Source organism: Oncorhynchus nerka, linkage group LG27 (assembly GCF_034236695.1).
Source record: "Oncorhynchus nerka isolate Pitt River linkage group LG27, Oner_Uvic_2.0, whole genome shotgun sequence".
Taxonomy (NCBI): Eukaryota; Metazoa; Chordata; class Actinopteri; order Salmoniformes; family Salmonidae; genus Oncorhynchus; species Oncorhynchus nerka.
The window spans coordinates 45,722,060-45,738,750 of NC_088422.1; positions in this window are offsets into that span (position 1 = coordinate 45,722,060).

The window sequence follows — 16,691 nt, forward strand, 5'->3', positions numbered from 1 at the left end:
GTTCCCTCTAATCTCCACCCCGTCGTACGGGCAGCCAGGTGTATTTATCAAACACTGATGAATATTAACTCCTAGCAGACAAGAAAGAGTCCTGTCTGTTTACTGATGCGCTGGCCCTGGTTGTTTGTGTGTGTGTGTGTGTGTGTGTGTGTGTGTGTGTGTGTGTGTGTGTGTGTGTGTGTGTGTGTGTGTGTGTGTGTGTGTGTGTGTGTGTGTGTGTGTGTGTGTGTGTGTGTCTGCGTGTACTTGTTTGTCCATGCACGTGTGTGTTTCTAAATATAGCCCTTTCAGTAAAAAACATGTGCTCAGTAATTAAACTGTGCTGGATTATGCTAGGCTACAAGGAACTGACAGGACAGCCGAATGCAACACAGTGAGGACCAATGCACTCCTTTCACTTGTCTGAAACCATAATGTTAAAGGAAACCAGGGTGCTTCAGTTCACAAAACCTCTCTTGCACTGTAACATTCCAACGAAATGGTAGACATGTCACATGTTCATCTGTGACTTTTGGTGCAGACATACAGTATCTAAGCCTCACTGGAGAATGTGGGGGACGATATTAAAATGGATGTTTAGGTTTCAGCCAGATACCTACATTAATCCAACCTCTCTAGGGAATCCATGTTCTTTCCTCTAATGTGAGAGTGGAGGCAGGAGATTCTGCTTTAGGGGTGGATGCAACAGCCGACGTATTCAGAAAAGCGAGTGAGAGGGTGATTGCGTCGGGCGGAGATTTTGTTAGAAGGGGGGGATGAGAGAACCAGGTTAACCCCCTAGTAACATAATTACAACAAACAACCCATCAAAATCAATCAGTTTACGCTACAGATATCTGATGCGTCTGATTTTGCACTTCCGCATCTGCAGTGAAAGGTGGCAGAGCGAGAGCGATGTTTGTCAGACCATGAGACATAACGAAAATTGGTCTTGTAATGAAAACGTCTGTAGCGATTTGACCTACCGTTTTGCTCTACGACCCCCACAAGTGTCACGGGACTCATCTGAAGGTAACCTGTGCCGGTTTTAAAAAATGTATGGAAGTGTGAAAGCAGTTTTGTGGCCACTCAAAAAAGGGCCTAAATAGGTGTGAAAAAAATATATATACTGTTGAAGTCAGAAGTTTACATACACCTCAGACAAATATATTTAAACTCAGTTATTCACAATTCCTGACATTTAATCCTAGTAAAAATTCCCTGTCTTAGGTCGGTTAGGATAACCACTTTATTTTAAGAATGTGAAATGTCAGAATAATAATAGAGAGAGAATGATTTATTTCAGCTTTTATTTCTTTCATCACATTCCCAGTGGGTCAGAAGTTTACTTACACTCAATTGGTATTTAGTAGAGTTGCCTTTAAAAGGTTTAACTTGGGTCAAACGTTTCGGGTAACCTTCCACAAGCTTCCCACAATAAGTTGGGTGAATTTTGGCCCATATCCTCCTGACATAGCTGGAGTAACTGAGTCAGGTTTGTAGGCCTCCTTGCTTGCACACATTTTTTCAGTTCTGCCCACAAATTTCCTATGGGATTGAGGTCAGGGCTTTGTGATGGCCACTCCAATACCCTGACTTTGATGTCCTTAAGACATTTTTCCACAACTTTGGAAGTATGCTTGGGGTTATTCTCCATTTGGAAGACTCATTTGCGACCAAGCTTTAACTTCCTGACTGATGTCTTGAAATGTTGCTTCAATATATCCACCTAATTTTTCATTCCTCATGATGCCATCTCTTTTGTGAAGTGCACCAGTCCGTCCTGAAACAAAGCACCCCCACAACATGTTGCTACCACCCCGTGCTTCACGGTTGTGAGGGTGTTCTTCGGCTTGCAAGCCTCCCCCTTTTTCCTCCAAACATAACAATGGTCATTATGGCCAAACAGTTCTATTTTTGTTTCATCAGACCAGAGGACATTTCTCCAAAAAGTATCATCTTTGTCCCCATGTGCAGTTGCAAACCGTAATCTGGCTTTTTTTCTGGAAGTTTTGGAGCAGTGGCTTCTTCCTTGCTGAATGGCCTTTCAGGTTATGTTGATATAGGACTCGTTTTACTGTGGATATAGATATAGATACTTTTGTACCCGTTTCCTCCAGCCTGTTCACAATGTAATTTGCTGTTGTTCTGGGATTGATTTGCACTTTTCGCACCAAAGTATGTTCATCTCTAGGACACAGAATGCGTCTCCTTCCTGAGCGGTATGATGGCTGTGTGTGCCCATGGTGTTTATACTTGGTTACTATTGTTTGTACAGATGAACGTGGTACCTTCAGGCATTTGGAAATTGCTCCCAATGATGAACCAGACGTGTGGAGGTCTACGATTGTTTTTCTGAGGTCTTGACTGATTTCTATTGATTTTCCCATGATGTCAAGCAAAGAGACACTGAGTTTGAAGGTAGGCCTTGAAATACATCCACAGGTAGACCTCCAATTGACTCAAATGATGTCAATTACCCTATCAGAAGCTTCTAAAGCCATGACATCATTTTCTGGAATTGTCCAAGCTATTTAAAGGCACAGTCAACTTGGTGTATGTAAACTTCTGACCCACTGGAATTGTGATAAAGTGAATTATGAGTGCAATAATCTGCCTGTAAACAATTTTTTTGAAAAATGACTAGTACAAAGTAGATGTTCTAACCGACTTGTCAAAACTTTTAGTTTGTTAACAAGAAATGTTTGGAGTGATTGAAAAAAAACGAGCTTTAATGACTCCAACCTAAGTGTATGTGAACTTCCGACTTCAACTGTATATATTTGATATATATATATATATATACACATATATTACACACACATTAGATATATATATATTACACATATATATATCCTGAGCTTTCTTATAAACTCAAAAAAAGAAACGTCCTCTCACTGTCAACTGTGTTTGTTTTCAGCAAACTTAACATGTGAAAATATTTGTATGAACATAACAAGATTCAACAGCTGAGACATAAACTGAACAAGTTCCACATACATGTGACTAACAGAAATGGAATAATCTGTCCCTGAACAAAGGGGGGGGGGGGTCAAAATCTAAAGAAACAGTCAGTATCTGGTGTGGCCACCAGTTGCATTAAGTACTGCAGTGCATCTCCTCCTCATGGACTGCACTAGATGTGCCAGTTCTTGCTGTGAGATGTTACCCCACTCTTCCACCAAGGCACCTGCAAGTTCCCGGACATTTCTGGGGGGAATGGCCCTAGCCCTCACCCTTCGATCCAACAGGTCCCAGACGTGCTCAATGGGATTGAGATCTGGGCTCTTCGCTGGCCATGGCAGAACACTGACATTCCTGTCTTGCAGGAAATCACACACAGAACGAGCAGTATGGCTGGTGGCATTGTTATTCTGGAGGGTCATGTCAGGATGAGCCTGCAGGAAGGGTACCACATGAGGGAGGAGGATGTCTTCCCTGTAACGCACAGCGTTGAGATTGCCTGCAATGACAACAAACTCAGTTTGATGATGCTGTGACACACCGCCCCAGACCATGACGGACCCTCTACCTCCAAATTGATCCCGCTCCAGAGTACAGGCTTTGGTGTAATGTTCATTCCTTCAACTATAAACCATCGCCTCTGGTGAGACAAAACCGTGAAGACCACTTTTTACCATTCCTGTCTTGTCCAGTGACGGTGTGTTTTTGCCCATAGGCGACGTTGTTGCTGGTGATGTCTGGTGAGGACCTGCCTTACAACAGTCCAGCTTCTCTCAGCCTATTGCGGACTGTCTGAGCACTGATGGAGGGATTGTGCGTTCCTGGTGTAACTCTGGCAGTTGATGTTGCCATCCTGTTCCTGTCCCACTGGTGTGATGTTCGGATGTATCGATCCTGTGCAGGTGTTGTTACACGTGGTCTGCCACTGCGAGGACGATCAGCTGTCCGTCCTGTCTGTCTGTAGCGCTGTCTTAGGCGTCTCACAGTACGGACATTTCAATTTATAGCCCTGGCCACATCTGCAGTCCTCATGCCTCCTTGCAGCATGCCTAAGGCACATTCACACAGATTAGCAGGAACCCTGGGCATCTTTCTTTTGGTGTTTTTCAGAGTCAGTAGAAAGGCCTCGTTAGTGTCCTAAGTTTTCATAACTGTGACCTTAATTGCCTACTGTCTGTAAGCTGTTAGTGTCTTAACGACAGTTCCACAGGTATATTAATTGTTTATGGTTCATTGAACAAGCATGGGAAACAGTGTTAAAACCCTTTACAATGTTCTGTGAAGTTATTTGGATTTGTATGAATTATCTTTGAAAGGCATGGTCCTGAAAAAGGGGCGTTTCTTTTTTTGCTGAGTTTATCTCCTAGACATGACAAACACTTCAAAACATTGTCTTTTCTGCCATTTATGAATATGTTATTCATCTGGACAGTAGTAGTAAAAGCCAAATTCAATATTTTATCAAATAATTGTGTGTTATTTTATACCTAAAGGGGTCCTAATATTCCACATGAAATAGCTAAATGATCCCCCTCCAATGGCTTATACTTTTAAGAATGAAAATAACAGAAGAACAGACAGATGGGAGGAAAGTGAAAAAGAGCATAAAAGGTAGGAAAAAGGAGGAATGGTTAAAGAAAGAGAATGAAAGATGGCCATAGTAGATGATGAAAGAGAGGGAGGTTAGAAGGAGGGAAGTGAGTGAGAGGATAGAAGTACTGTGTTCTGTAACAGGAGGGTCTGTAATATAAATTGTTCCATCGGGCTAGTTGATTAGAAGGCTTGTCACATTATCTATCTGACTTTGCTCAGACTGGCAATCTGTGTGCTAACCGAATCAGCACTGGAGTGAATATTGCATTCCAAGTTAAGAGTTAAGGGCCCGCCAAATATTGCGTTGAAAAATATAGATTAATCTGAACATAACGAGGCTGTCAATAAAACCTTGCCATTCCTATTAGCCCCAGAGAGTCAAGTGTAAACTAGCTTTGGAGTTTTAATTATGAAGCCAACCAGACAAATGTGACTTCAGGGTCTGTGAGGAAAGTTAACATGTAAAGAGAATGACAGTTCATTAAGAATATTGACACATGGCTTGATAGGGAACAAACTTCCCAAAGGAGAAAAGAAAGAGGGAGAGAGAGAGAGGGAGAGAGAGAGAAATGGATAGATTGCAAAAGATAAACAGTCTTACACCACATCAACAGTATATTGCTGCAAAATAAAGACTCCGCCTGGAAAGCAGTTTTAATATATATTTATATTTGGGGCGGCAGGCAGCCTAGTGGTCAGAGCAAAAGGTTACTGGATCAAATCCCTTTGATAACAAGGTAAAAATATGTTGTTCTGCCCCTGAACAAGGCAGTTAACCCACTGTTCCCCGGTAGGCTGTCATTGTAAATAAGAATTTGTCCTTAACTGATTCTTCTAGTTAAAGCTTTTTTTTATTATTAGAATAAAATGTAAAAATTATGACGTCCTCAAAGCAGAAACATATTGCCTCCAGCCTTTGCAGGCCATATGACACTTTAAAAGGGGCAATCAAACCCTCAGACAAGTTCCAATTGAAGACATGTTCTGCTGGCTGACAGCTTAATAAACCCTCTACCTAGTCCAGGCATGGGGACTGGTGTATTTACAGTGACTTAATCCACATTTTGTGTTACAGCCTGAATTAAAAATGGATTAAACAGATTTTTTTCTTTCACCCATCTACGCACAATACCCCATAACGACAAAGTGAAAACATGTTTAGACATTTTCGCAAATGTAATGAAATTGAAGTACAGAAATATCTTATTTACATAAGTATTCACACCCCCAAGTCAATAATTTGAAAAATCACATTTGGCGGCTATTACAGCTTTGAGTTGTCTTGGGAACAAGCGATTCGTTTGCGATTCGGTGGCACTCTCTCTGAGCCTCATTACTGTGCAAAGATGCTAGGTACAAGGACCACTACTTCGATGCAGACAAGAAACAGGGTTTATGTGAAATGTTACAGACACAGCTGGACAAGATGGAAGAGAGGCCGCAGACAGACAGAGCTGAAACTTCATTGCTTGAAAGGTATGATGAATTCCTTGTTGAAAGAAATAGGTTTTGATTATGCTTTACTGGTAATGGGGACATACGTAAATGCCAACAAAATACCTTTTTGGTCAGTGTGTGTGTGTGTGTGTGTGTGTGTGTGTGTGTGTGTGTGTGTGTGTGTGTGTGTGTGTGTGTGTGTGTGTGTGTGTGTGTGTGTGTGTGTGTGTGTGTGTGTGTGTGTGTGTGTGTGTGTGTGTGTGTGTGTGTGTGTGTGTGTGTGTGTGTGTGTGTGTGTGTGTGTGTCAACTATTTAACTGTACTAGAATGTTTAAAAGGTTGCAAAAATGTTCAATATCGGTTATCGGTTTTGGATTTTTTGGCAAGGAAAATATTGGATATCGGTATCGGCCAAAAATGTCATACCGGTGCATCCCTACTTTCCACAAATGGGATTCAAGACTGGGCTGTGGCTGGGCCACTCAAGGACTTTCATATTCCTGTTCTGAAGCCATTCCAGCGTTGCTTTGTCTATATGGTCAAGATCATTGTCTTGTTCGAATGTAAATCTTCGCCCGCCCCCCCAGTCTAAGGTAGGTTGCACTCTGAAGTAGGTTCTCATCAAGGATTTGCCTGTATTTGGTACCATTCATTGTTCCCCCTATCCTTACCAGACTCCAAGTCCCTGCTGCTGAAAAGCATCCCCATAGCATGATGCTGCCACCATGTTTCACAGTTGGGATGGTGTTAGAAGTTTGATGAGCTGTGCCTGGTTTTCTCCGCTTTGCAGCGCTTTGCATCAAGGCCAAATAGTAAACATTTTGTCACACCAGACCTCAGAATCTTTTGCCTTATGCCCTCAGATTCTTTTACATGCCTTTTTGCAAATTCCAGGTGTTCTGTCTGGCCACTCTCCCATTAAGCCCAGATTGGTGCTGTAGAGACTGTTGTCCTTCTGGCAGGTTCTTCCATCTCAGCCAAGGAACTCTGTAGTTCTGTCAGAGTGGTCATTGGGTTCGTGTTCACCTCCCTGACCAAGGTCCTTCTTGCCCCGTTTGCTCAGTTTGGTCGGACGGCCAGCTCTAGGCAGAGGCCGGGTAGTTCCATATGATGGAGACCCTTGTGCTCTTGGAAACGTTCAACAGTCTAGAAATAGTTTTATACCCTTCCCTAGATACTGTATATACCTCATCACAATCTCGGCAATCTACGGCCAGTTCCTTGGACTTCGTGGTATAGTTTCTTAGTAAATGATGTCCAAACAATTGAATTGGCCACAAGTGGACTCAAGTTGTAATAACATCTCAAGGATGATCAACGGAAATGGGATGCACCTGAGCGCAATTTGGAGTCTCAGAGCAAAGGGGTGTGAATACTTACGGAAATGAGGAATTTCTGTATTTAATTTTCTTTTTGTAATTATAGTTTGTAGAGTTTCCTTTCACGATATAACAACAATGCAATTGAATTACATTGGGTACTAAACAATATCTTGACAGACAATCAATGTATATATATAAATTCCAGTGTCTCTGTATGACTCGTTTGGCTGTGGTTAGAGCAACTTTTAGCCAGTTTAAACATGAGCTTCTCAGTCCGTCAATATCCTTAGTGATATTCAGTAATAGCAAAGCAGGATTTGCAAGTATTGTGGTACCCAGAATATCCCCAATCTTTTCCAATACTTTCTGCCTAAAGGTATGTAAGCATGGAAAGTTAAGAGAACATATGGATCATGCCTCCTGTACTTGACTGACATCTCCAGCATAGGTTGGATTCTATCAAACCTATTCTGTTCAACCTCAGGTGTCCAATAAATCCTATTGAACACTTTAAATTGAATCAGCTTGGACCGGGCACCTCTAATAGGGAGAAGCATCTGTTGTACTATTATATACCATTCCTCCTCTCTAAATGTTACCTCCAAGTCTTTTTCCCTATACTGCCTTTAGGCCCTTACAACTTCAATTAAATCCACATATAAAAGGTGGCTATACAGTTCATTCGGAAATGATTCAGACCCCTTCCTTTTTTCCACATTGTGTAACCTTACAGCCCTATTCTAAAATAGATTGAATTAATAAAAATCCTCATCAATCGACACACAATACCCCATAATGATGAATCAAAAACAGGTTTAGATTATTTTTGCAAATTTAAAAAATAAAATAAAACAGAAATACATTTTTACATAAGTATTCAGACCCTTAGGTATGAGACTCAAAATTGTGCATCCTGTTTCCATTGATTATGCTTGAGATGTTTCTACAATTTGGAGTCCACCTGTGGTGAATTCAAATGATTGGACATGATTTGGAAAGGCACACACCTGTCTATACAGGTGACAGTACATGTCAGAGCAAACACCAAGCCATGAGGTTAAAGGAATTGTCCTTAGAGCTCCGAGACAGGATTGAGTCGAGGCACAGATTTGGGAAGGGTACTAAAACATGTATGCGGCATTGAAGGAGCACAGTGACCTCCATCATTCTTAAATGGAAGAAGTTTGGAACCACCAAGATTCTTCCTAGAGCGGGCCGCCAGGCCAAACTGAGCAATCGGGGAGAAGAGCCTTAGTCAGGGAGATGACAAAGAACCCGATGGTCACTCTGACAGAGCTCCAGAGTTCCTCTGTGGAGATGGGAGAATCTTCCAGAAGGAGAACCATCTCTGCAGCACTCCACCAATCAGGCCTTTATGGTAGAGTGGCCTGAATGTCAAGTGTCAAGTCTGGAGGAAACTTGGCACCATCCCTACGGTGAAGCATGGTGGTGGCAGCATCATGCTGTGGGGATGTTTTTCAGCGGCAGGGACTGGGAGACTAGTCAGGATCAAGGGAAAAATTAACGGAGAAATGTAGAGAGAGAGATCCTTGATGAAAATCTGCTCCAGAGCAATCAGGACCTCAGACTGGGGCAAAGGTTCCCCTTCCAACAGGACAATGACCCTAAGCACACAGCCAAGACAATGTAGGAGTGGCTTCAAGACATGTCTCTGAATGTCCTTGAGTGGCCCAGCCTGATCCCAGGCTTGAACCCGATCGAACATCTCTGGAGAGACCTGAAAATAGCTGTGCAGCTACTCCCCATCCAACCTGACAAAGCTTGAGAGGATCTGCAAAGAAGAACAGGAGAAACTCCCATTAGAGGCTGAAAACTTGAGGCTGTAATCGCTGCCAAAGGTGCATCAACAAAGTACTGAGTAAAGGGTCTGAATAATGTGATATTTCAGTTTTTTCAATAATTTCTAAAAACCTGTTTTTCCTTAGTCATTATGGGCTATTGTGTGTATTGTTTTGTACTGTTACTCCTTTTTCTCCCCAATTTCATGATATTTAATTGGTAGTTACAGTCTTGTCCCATTGCTGCAACTCCCCTATGGACTCGGGAGAGGCAAAGGTTGAGAGCCATGCGTCTTCCGAAACACAACCCTGTCAAGCCGCTTCTTGACACACTCCTCGCTTTACCCGGAAGCCAGCCGCACCAATGTGTCGGAGGAAACACCGTCCATCTGGCGACCGAAGTCAGCCTGCAGGCGCCTGGCCCGCCACAAGGAGTCACTGGAGCGCGATGGGACAAGGAAATCCCAGTCGGCCAAATCCTCCCATAACCCGGACGATGCTGGGCCAACTGTGCATCGCCTCATGGGTATCCAGGTCACAACCGGCTGTGACAGCCTGAGATCGAACCCGGGACTGTAGTGACACAATAAGTTGGGTGAATTATGGCCCATTCCTACTGACAGAGTTGGTGTAACTGAGTCAGGTTTGTAGGCCTCCGTGCTCGTCCACGCTTTTTCAGTTCCATTTGGAAAACCCATTTCCGACCAAGCTTTAACTTCCTGACTGATGTCTTCAGATGTTGCTTCAATATATCCACATCCTTGTCCTCCCTCGTGATGCCATCTATTTTGTGAAGTGCACCAGTCCCTCCTGCAGTAAAACACCCCCACAACATGATACTGCCACCCCTGTGCTTCACGGTTGGGATGGTGTTCTTCGGCTTGCAAGCCTCCCCCTTTTCCTCCAAACATAACGATGGTCATTATGGCCAAACAGTTCTATTTTTGTTTCATCAGACCAGAGGACATTTCTCCAAAAAGTACGATATTTGTCCCTATGTGCAGTTGCAAACAGTAGTCTGGCTTTTTTATGGCAGTTTTGGAGCAGTGGCATCTTCCTTGCTGGGCAGCCTTTCAGGTTATGTCGATATAGGACTCGTTTTACTGTGGATACAGATACCTTTGTACCCGTTTCCTCCAGCATCTACACAAGGTCCTTTGCTGTTGTTCTGGAATTGAGTTGCACTTTTCGCACCAAAGTACGTTCATCTCTAGGAGACAGAATGCGTCTCCTTCCTGAGTGGTATGACGGCTGTGTGGGCCCATGGTGTTAATACTTGCGTACAATTGTTTGTACAGATTAATGTGGTACCTTCAGGCGTTTGGAAATTGCTCCCAAGGATGAACCAGACATCAACAGGTACACCTCCGATTGACTCAAATGATGTCAATAAGCCTATCAGAAGCTTCTAAATCCATGACATAATTTCCTGGAATGTTCCAAGCTGTTTAAAGGCACAGTCAACTTAGTGTATGTAAACTTCTGACCCACTGGAATTGTGATACAGTGAATTCTAATTTAAATAATCTGTCTGTAAACAATTGTTGGAAAAATTACTTATGTCATGCACAAATTAGAACCAACTTGTCAAAAATATAGTTTGTTAACAAGAAATTTGTGGAGTGGTTGAAAAAACGAGTTTTAATTACTCCAACCTAAGTGTATGTAAACTTCCAACTTCAACTGTAAGCCCTGCTAAATGTGGAAATTTGCAAAGGATTTCTATCTTAACACTTATATCAGAATGTATATGGAATTTTTGTTATTCTGTCCTACCTTAAACATACATTCACTAAGCTGGAAAAATCTACAAAAGTATTTTTTCTGTAAATTATTCTTGGACCTTAGTTCTTCAAAAGAGGTAAGTGTTTTCTTGATATAGACAACCAATGATCTGTATCCCCTTTTTTCCCAAATCTTCCCAGAAAATGTTTTGTCCCACTATGTGTCCCAGTACTGGGCTGGTTTTGACACCTCCACATCCGGTCGTAAATTAAGCAGGAGAGGACTCTCTCTATACCCTCCAGTATTGGCTAAAGGAATATCCCTTTGTTTCCAGAGACCTTTACCTGTCCAAAATTATATTTAAAAAAAAATTGATAATGGAACAATAATTCTAACATAAAGAATGTGGGGAATGATCAGTGGGGAGATATGGAAAACCAATGTCATATGGTTGATTATTTTGTGATGTCATTAAAAATCTTATGGAGGAACTACTGTAACTTGGAAAGTATGGCCATTACAGGTATGAGGTTTCATCCGATGTGTTGAGAATATAATATGAAAAGTGATGAAGGTATTTGTGTTAAAATAGCAATCTGATTTTCGTTTTTTAACGAGATAATAGTTTTTGATATCCTTGATATCCTGCACAATAAGTAATCACACCCAGAGTGAGATCAGAGATCTTGTCAGCATGACAGAAAAACCCTTTTGACCAAGAGTGCATAAAGGCTTGGAAGAGAAATCAACCTTTAGACCACTTTCTGAGGCATTAGCTACATGTTAGAAAGGGTTGAAACTTTGAACCTCAACACAAGGTGAAGAAATAAACTAACTTTTCTTTAGACCAGAGAGACGAAGAGCTGCAGCTCATGTCCATTGTGGTCCGAATCCTGAATACCAACACGATCTAATTAGCTGTCCTAAGTATGGTATCTAGGAAAGTGAATTCAAGTAGAACCATCCTATTACTCTCTTCAAACCATCATCTACTGCGTTGCTCTCATCACCCCACTGGGGATCATCGACACAGCTGATTAGCCTATCTTCAGAGGACCAATCTTCCAGAACGAGTGGAAGGCAACACCACCTTTTAGTTCTGCTCCAGACTACATAACAAGTCATTGAAGCCACGGACAAGAAGGACATTGTGACCTCAAGTCCAGGAAAGTCCAGGAAAGGCCAACCGAACCCCTTTCTGAGAAGGCTAAATAAGATAAACGACGAACGAAGGCATTTCACACGTAAACACCTTCATGATTTCTTACTCCAAATGGGCGGTGGTTTGTGTGCAAAGTATATGATTAATGGGAGAATAGTTACAGAATGTATCCACAATAAGTGTCCATTTTTCTCTATTTCTCTTTTTCCCCCATCTCCTTGTAATCAGCGTCATGTTTTGTCAGCCCACTAGGGACCTTTGTCTCATGTAAATTATTTATGTTTATTCTGTGTTATGACTTAGTACTGAATCAGGGATGACATCAGGGAGGGATGACATTTTTGCAGATCCAAGAAGGTTACGATTGTTCAGAATGATGATATGACGAGAGGTTATGATTAATATGTTGACTGTTTTATGGATGTTATAGGTAAAGACCTTATAGAGTTTAATTCGGGAGATGGTAACTCTTTAAACAAATTCTTCCGTGGTGCCCCAAATCCTAATGAGTTAATTGTTACATTATTACACTACTAGTGGATTAAATAAATAACAGTCATTAGATTAATGAAGGTAAAGTCACGACAGAGCTTTAATCCTCCCTTCTCAGTCTTTGCCTGTAATCTCGCTAGTTTCACCCTGGCCCTTTTACCAACCCAAATAAACTCTAATAATTTTGTCTATGGATTTAAACGTATAGACAGGTATGGATAGTGTTAACATGCTGATGACGCACCTCAGTTTAGGAGCTATGACCATCTTTATAACCTGTATCCTACCCCATAATGAGATTTGTATCTTATCCCAGCTCTGAAACTGGAGTTGAATTTTGTTCAATTGTGGGTCAAGGTTTTCAGAAATCATGTTCTCTAGACCACAATCCCCAGGTACCTCCAGTTTTGAGGGACTCATTGAAACCTCCAGCTGAGGAGGTCATTTCTCAGACAATGTTTTGATAGAGGCATTACTTCAGATTTTGTCCAGTTTACTTCATAGCCCGATATCTCTGACAATGCATTTACTAGATCCAGTAAAGGCGGTATGGAGAGTTGGGGGTTTGACAATAGTAATATGTTGTCTGCATAAAGCAGTAGTTTATTCTCCCTACCTCCCATATTAACCCCTTTCATTGACTGATGCAGCCTAATGGCTTGGGCTAATGGTTCTAACACTATAATAAATAGGAGAGGTGAGAGACAGTCACCTTGTTTCGGGCCTCATCCTATTGAAAATGAAGATGATCGTTTGGGGTCGTTGTACATAAATAAAAAAATATTCTGAAAGCCCTGTACAAAATCCAAATGTATGTATAGTACAATGCAGGTAATCCCACTCCCAACCCACCCTATCAACAGCTTTCTCTGCGTCTAGGGATAAGGCTGCCACTGAAGTATCCAAATCTTTTGCATTCCAGATAACATGCAATAGGCACTAAGATTATCAGATGAAGTTCTGCCTTTCACAAATCCCACCTGCTCTGGATGATTTTCTTAATGATATGATTCACCCTCATAGCCAAAAGTTAATCACAATTTATCAAAGAAATTGGACGGTAGCTCCTACGCTCATGGGGATCCTTTTTGAGGATTAGGGTTATTACTGCATCACCCATAGAAGGTGGGAGCTCACCTGTGTCAATCAATGTGTTAAATGTTTTCAATATTTCTGGGCTAAGCTGCTGTTGTGGAAATTCTTACACAGGGACACTCAAAGTCAATCTTAATATGAATCATTGTTTATTATTTTGTTTCATTCGTGTGACCGACCAATACTGGTTCATAACATGTAACAAACCAATACCGCACGAGGCTTCTTCTCTCCAAGCTAACACCTTGAAACTGAGATATATCTTTTGTTCTCAAAACAAGGTATGGGCGTACTGTCATATTGCAGATACTGATAATGAGGATTTGTTCAGTCAGCCACTTGCATGAACACAAAAATTGGTTTATAGAACAGCACATGAATAGAACATATAAATGAGTTATAAGAAAAGCACATGTATAGATATCACTGGGTATCCCATCCAACCCTGGAGTTTTACGACTGGGTGCTTGTCTTATAGATTCGGTCAATTCCTGTCTTCCTTTGTTAGTTGAGGAAGGTTCAAATTCTGAAAGAATGTCTCTGATTTCTGCATATCTAAAGGACCGTCTGAAGTATAAAGTTCCTGATATAATATCTCAAAATATATTGTTTATTTCTTTATGATTGGTAATCAGCTTGCCTGTCTTATTATTGATTCAACCTACTTGCTGATCTGTTTCTCTAGATTTGAATTGACAGGCCAACAATTTTCCTGCATTTTCACCTGATTCGTACCTCCTCTGCTTCAGCCTGTACAGGGAATATTCCGCTTTTTTACTGAATAAAGCATTCAGCTCGTATTTGGTTTTCGTCAGATTTACCAGAGAAATGTTGTTAGGATTGGACCAATATTCCCTCTCCAGCATTTTGAGCTCTGTTTCAAGTTTATACATTTTCTGTTGATCTAATTTCTAAATAGTAGCTGATCGTTGTATCATTACTCCGCGTATGTAAGCTCTAAATGCTTCCCAGACACGCACCTGTTTCGCACGATTGAAGTTTGTTTCAAAAAATATCGTAAAGTGTGTTTTAAGGAATTCGCAAAACGCCTCGTCCTGTAAGAGGCTGGAGTTCAATCGCCAAATTTTACATTTTTCTCTTTCTTCTCCTATTCCAAAAGTCAGATCAATGGGTGCATGATCTGTCAAAGCTATCGTGCCCACACTGCAAGCACTCACTTTATCTATGAGAGTGTGTGAGATCAGAAATGAGTCGATGCGTAAATAAACAGTGTGCCTATTCGAAAAGAATGTGTAATCGCGAGTGGATGGATTGATCAATCTCCATATATCATAAAGACCAGCATTTTTAAACAGGGTTTACATTGCTTCTTGAGTTTGAGTTCCTGGTTAGGCCAGTTTTGATTTATCTAAAACCGCATCAGGGACTTGATTATAGTACCAGAGGAAAAATAACCAAAATCCAGTATTATTTTGTTAAGTTGAAGGAAGAAGTCTGGATCCTCCTCACACAGAGCATAAATATTTCACATTATCATATTTTGTCCTGAAAACGTCCCTCTTCGCCCTTAAACTCTTTTTCCACTTGAACATTTATACTTTTGAAAAATAGAATAGAGACACCTCTTTTTTAGGGGGTTGAATATATTATGGTAAGCACTGCCCACCCATCTGTCTCCCACACTAGGAGCATCCTTTTCCAGCAGGTGGGTCTCGGAGCATTTAAAACAAATATGAACCTAATCCGTTCACATTCCACGACGTAACTTTCATCACATTGGTCGTCACATCTGAAAGGTTGTAAATATATTATCACCAAAACATGACGAGTGTTAGAATACTTGAAATCAATGCGTTTCTGATAGCCACTGCTATCCAATCAAAGAAAGTGAACCACTGGTAGTGCCCCCCACCTAGAACACTAAACTTCCCATAGAACAAATATATCATAAACATATCTCAACCCCATAAGATACAAAAAAAATATCTTCCTCCCCTCTAAACTAGTCCTTCATCTGTGTGAAGTGTCCCGAGGGCTTCCGAGCACTTATGCTCCTACTAGAATAAGAACGTTTTACCAATGCCAAATATTAGGCATAACCATATCCATTTTCAAATGACATAGATCAACCAAAAACACTGAACATAAAGACAGGCTGATCATTATTCTCACAAACAGAAGAGATGACCTTTCTCATGTAGACTGATAATAGCTGACTAATTCCATAAGGCAGGAATGTAAGCAAAGAACAAACACTAAAGGGAGAACGGTATAGGTCATAATAATGATTAAAAAAAGCAAACATTTTGGGTTGTGCCCATCACGCATGGCATCAACATGCCTGTTGTGGCCTATATTGACCCACTATTGCTGTTATATGAGTGAAAAGTTAAAATAGTAGATACAGTGGGGAGAACAAGTATTTGATACACTGCCGATTTTGCAGGTTTTCCTACTTCCAAAGCATGTAAAGGTCTGTAATCTTTATCATAGGTACACTTCAACTGTGAGAGACGGAATCTAAAACAAAAATCCAGAAAATCACATTGTATGATTTTTAAGTAATTAATTTGCATTTTATTGCATGACATAAGTATTTGATCACCTACCAACCAGTAAGAATTCCGGCTCTCACAGACCTGTTAGTTTTTCTTTAAAAAGCCCTACCGTTCTCCACCCATTACCTGTATTAACTGCATCTGTTTGAACTCGTTACCTGAATAAAAGACACCTGTCCACACACTCAATCAAACAGACTCCAACCTCTCCACAATGGCCAAGACCAGAGAGCTGTGAAATGCATCAGGGTTAAATTGTAGACCTGCACAAGGCTGGGATGGGCTACAGGACAATAGGCAAGCAGCTTGGTGAAAAGGCAACAACTGTTGACGCAATTATTAGAAAATGGAAAAAGTTCAAGATGACGGTCAATCACCCTCTACATGCAAGATCTCACCTCGTGGGGCATCAATGATCATGAGGAAGGTGAGGGATCAGCCCAGAACTACACGGCAGGACCCGGTCAATGACCTGAAGAGAGCTGGGACCACAGTCTCAAAGAAAACCATTAGTAACACACTATGCCGTCATGGATTCAAATCCTGCAGCGCACGCAAGGTCCCCCTGCTCAAGCCAGCGCATGTCCAGGCCCATCTGAAGTTT